Source organism: Lipotes vexillifer, unplaced genomic scaffold (assembly GCF_000442215.2).
Source record: "Lipotes vexillifer unplaced genomic scaffold, Lipotes_vexillifer_v1.1 scaffold272, whole genome shotgun sequence".
Classification (NCBI taxonomy): domain Eukaryota; kingdom Metazoa; phylum Chordata; class Mammalia; order Artiodactyla; family Lipotidae; genus Lipotes; species Lipotes vexillifer.
In genome coordinates this window covers 918468-923652 of record NW_006772469.1, presented here as the reverse complement: position 1 = coordinate 923652, position 5185 = coordinate 918468, and positions in this window count along the sequence as shown.

Genomic DNA, 5185 nt, shown 5'->3' with positions numbered 1-5185 from the left:
GGTATGCGGGCCTCTCACTGTTGTGGCCTCTCCCGTTGCGGAGCACAGGCTCCGGACGCGCAGGCTCAGCGGCCATGGCTCATGGGCCCAGCCGCTCCGCGGCATGTGGGATCTTCCCAGACCGGGGCACGAACCCGCGTCCCCTACATCGGCAGACGGACTCTCAACCACTGCGCCACCAGGGAAGCCAGGCGTCTCTAATCTTATCAGCACTTCTGTTGGTAGCAGGGCTTTCTGTCTGGCCTTCTGCAAGGCAGGCTTTATTTGCTAAGCCTAACTGGTGTCCAGTTAGTTCATGGTGGCACAAGAAGTTGAGAGCCCAGTGTTTTTCACCAAGACAGGTGCACAGCAGGCTTTGCCCAGCAGATGGTGCCGTTTCTCTAGAGACTAGAAAGTGTGAGGCCTCCCCAGACACAGCAGACGGGAGCTAGGAGGTAGCATTAAGAGAGGAAAATGAGTATATTTATTCTTAAAAACCATAACATGGGGCTTCCCTGGTGGTGCGGTGGTTAAGAATCTTCCTGCCAATGCAGGGGACACGGGTTTGAGCCCTGGTCCAGGAAGATCCCACATGCTGCGGATGTGCAACTAAGCCCGTGCGCCACAACTACTGAGCCCCCATGCCACTACTACCGAAGCCTGCATGCCTAGAGCCCGTGCTCCACAACAAGAGACGCCACCGCAGTGAGAAGTCCACGCACCGCAACGAAGAGTAGCCCCACTCGCTGCAACTAGAGAAAGCCCGCAAGCGACAACAAAGACCCAATGCAGCCAAAACAAACAAACAAAAAACCATAGCATGATATTGCAAAAGTCAGAGTAGTTTTGAAAAACTGGCAGTAATCCTGAATGAAATCTACCCACTAATATTTCTCTTCCCCCCTTGTTCCCTAAGTCACATTTTTAAAAAAATCAGTGATTTTTGGATAGCTGGTTTTTCCAGCTGCAGTGTTAAAATGGACTTGTTTTGGGGTTTAAAAGAAAACCCATTGGAGTACAAAGTTGAATGTAATGTATGCCAAAAGAATTTGTAATTCCCAGCACCCAAGCCTAGATGGTAAACTGCTGTTATCCTCAACTTAATATTTAAGAATAATTTGTAATTTTTGTTGAAACATTGGAGTAACTCTAACAGACGTAAAATTCACTCTGCTTGCAGATTTTACCTAAGTTATTCATGCAAATATTTATTAAGCATCTACTGTATGCTATAAGGGGACAAAGTCTCTCCCTACTCTCATGGTACATCCATTTTTGGAGGGAGCAGTCAATAATAAACAGACACAGAAAATCAGACACCAGTCAGTGCTCTGCAGAGAAACTAGGGTAGAGTGGCTTTTTACAAAGGGGATGCTAAAGAAGGTGACATCTAATCTAAACATGAAAGAATAGATATTTGAGAAACTAGAAGGAAGAGCATTCCATGAAGATGGAACAGCATGTAGTAAAGATCTAGGGCAAAGCTTGGCCTATTCCAGGAACTGAGAGAAGGCTAGTGGCTGGATGCCATCAGAGAAGTGGGCAGAGCCAGATCGTTAGGGCTTGGTACCACGGTAAGGAGTTTGGGTTGTTTTCTAGGTGTGGTGGGAAGCCACTGGAGAATTTTAAATGGAAGATGGCGTGATGTGATTTACATTTTTCAGGGAATTCTCTGTTGGATGGAGAATGGATTATAGGTGGGCAAGGGTGGATGCAGGAAAACCAGTTAGATACATCAGGGTTGAATGCCAAGGCAGAAACCGCTTTAGGTATTTTATTCAGAGAGGGATTTTAAAGAAAGAGCGAGACATTTACAAAATTGATGGGAAGGACTAGAGTAGTAGTAGTGGGGGGCTACTGCTGGGCTACGGAGCTGAAGGACTCCCACAGTAGTTGAATCCAGAGCTCAGGAATCCTGCCATCACTGACACTGTGCCTCATATCCACAAAGCTGGCCAGATACTGGAATACCAAATTAACCCTTACAACTTCCTCCAAGCACTGGTACTCTGTGACCTCGCTTACCAACAGCAGTACCAATAGGAAGATAGCCTCTGTCTTCCTTCTCTTTACAAATATTGTGCTAGTGCTTTTAACTGGCAGTAGCTGATTCTAACCCAGGACTCTACATGTTAGGGTGTCTGGGACATGTTTTTAGGTTTATAACATCTCCAGTTCATGAATAAAATGGTGCTTCAGAGAGACAATTTGCTACATCTAAGATAGAAGGCTATTGCAGTCATAAAGGTAAAGGATGGTGGTGGCTTGGCTTAGGGTGGCAGAAGTGGAAATATATGGAAGTGGACACATTCAGAGTATGTTTTAGAGGTGACAATGATAGCACTTGTTTATTGATTGGATTTGGTAGGATAACTTCTAGACTTTTAGTTTGAGCAGTTGGATAGGTGGTGCCACTGACATAGCACGTAAAGTGTGAAATGCCAGGGTAAACGTGACCAACAAGCAGTTGAATTTAAGTCTAGAGGTGAGGGTCTTGCCCTGGCTGAAGATCAGATTTGTGAGTTCCTTGGCCTGGAGATGCTATTAGAAGCTGTAGGATGTGGGCACATAAGAAGAGACTGTTGATAGAAAGCCTAGACAGAGCCCTTAGTCTCCAACGTTAGAGATCAAGCTAAGGAGGGAAACCAGCAAAGGAGATGGAAAAGGATTGGGCCTGGAGGAAGGAAAATCAGGAGAGAAGCATGAGGGCCAAATGAGGAAGGGGGTGCTCAAATGTGTCAAGTGCTGGTAAGAATTCAAGTCATTTGAGAATAGCAGTGGCCCTTGGATTGGACACATGCAGTCTCAGTGGAGTGGTGGGAACAAAAGTAAGATTAGTTTAAGTTGAGATAATATGAGGTCTAACTAAAGATTTATCAATTTTGTGGATCTTTTCAAAGAAGCAACGCTTGGGTTTTTTGCTTCTCTATTTTATTTGTCTCTAATCTTCATTATTTCCTTCCTTCAGCTTGTGTTGGGTTTAGTTTGCTCTTCTTTTTCCAGTTCCTTAAGGTGGGTGGTTAGGTTATTGCTTTGAGATCTTTCTTATTTTTTTAAATATGGTCATTTATAGCTGTGAATTTCCCTCTGAGTACTGCTTTCACTGCATCCTGTAGATTTTGGTATCTTGTGTTTTCATTTTCATTCATCTTGAAGTACTTTCTAGTTGCTTTGTGATTTCTTCTTTGAACAATTGGTTGTTTAAGAGTGTGTTGTTGAGTTTCCACATATTTGTGAATTTTCTAAATTTCCTTCTGTTATTCTAATTTCATTCCATTGTACTTGGAGAACATACTTTGTATGATTTTGATCTTTTAAAATATTTTGAGACCTGTTTTGTGGCCTAACATACGGTCTGTCCTGGAGAATGTCCTCTATGCCATGGAGAAGAGCATTGTATTCTGTTGTTGTTAGGTGGAGTGCTCTGTGGATGTTAACTGGGTGTAGTTGGTTTATAGTATTGAGTCTTCTGTCTAGTTGTTTTTTCCATTGTTAAATGTAAATGTGGAGTATTGAATTCTCAATCTATTATAGTTGAACTATTTCTCCCTTTAATTCTTGTCTGTTTTTGCTTCATTTACTTTGGTGCTTTGTTTTAGGTGTATATATGTCTATAATTGTCATATCTTCTTGATGGATTGGCCCTTTAACGTTATCATCAATAAACTTTTTTGTGTCTTGTAACAGTTTCTGTCTTAAAAGTCTATTTTGCCTAATGTTACTATGACCACTCCAGCCCTGTTTTGGTTACTGTTTACGTGGCATATCTTTTTTCATTTTTTAATTTTCAACCTATGTTTACCTTTATTTTTATTTATTTATTTTTTTGTGGTACACGGGCCTCTCACTGTTGTGGCCTCTCCCGTTGTGGAGCACAGGCTCCGGACGCACAGGCTCAGCGGCCATGGCTCACGGGCCCAGCCGCTCCGTGGCATGTGGGATCTTCCCGGACCGGGGCACGAACCCGCGTCCCCTGAATCGGCAGGCGGACTCTCAACCACTGCGCCACCAGGGAAGCCCTATTTTTACCTTTAAATTGAAAATGTGTTTCATGGAGACAGAGTATAGCGGATTACGTTTTAAAAGTCCATTCTGCCGGTCTCTGCCTTTTAATTGAAGATTAATCCACCACATTTCATGTAATTACTGATAAGGACCTACTTCTCTCATTTTGCTATTGGGTACAAACTTGTAACTAGAATATGAATAAGTTCTGGAGATCTAATGCGCAACATTGTGATGATAGTCAACAATACTGCATTATATACTTCAAAATTGATTTCTATATTTCTTATATCTTTTTTGTTCCTCAGTCTTCCATTACTGACTTCTTTTGTGTTAAAGAGGTATTTTCTAGTACACCATTTTAGTTTGCTTGTTGTTTCTTTTACACTATATTCTTGAGTTATTTTCCTAGTGGTTTCTCTGGGGGTTATAATTAACATCTTAGTTTATACCAATCCAGTTCTAATTACTACTACCTTAATTTTAATAGGATATAAAACTTGGCTCATATGTAACTCCATCCCCCCCCACACTTATGTTGTTGTCACAAATTACATCTGTATTGTGTGCCTATCAACATAGATTTATAATTTTTTCTTCATGCAGTTGTCTTCTAAACTAGATAGGAGAAAAAAAAGGAGTTGCAAACAACAAACATATTTATATTTTCTTTTAATATTTACCTGTTGTATTAGTTTTCTAGGGCTGCAAAGTACCACAAATTGGGTGGCTTAAAGCAATAGAAATTTATTCTCTCACAGTTCTGGATGCCAAAAATCTGAAGTGAAGGTGTCAGCAGAGTTGGTTCCTTCTGGAAGCACCAAAGGAGAATCTGTCCCTTGCCTCCTAGCTTCTCATGACAGCTGACAACCCTTAGCAGTGCCTGGCGTGCAGATGTATTACTCTAATCTCCATCTCCATCTCACATGGCATTCTCCCTGTGTGTCTGTGTCTTCACATGCTGTCTTACAAGCATACCAGTATTATTGGATTAGGGGCCTACCCTACTCCAGCATGACCTCATCTTAACCAACTGCATCTACAACAATTCTATTTCCAGATAAGGTCACATTCTGAGCTATTGGGGATTAGGACTTCAACAAATCTTTTTGGGGAGACACAATTCAACCCATAACACCAGGAGTATGTCAGAGCTTTTCAAAGCCCTTATTTGCCGAAGCACCTCATTCTCCACTCTTTC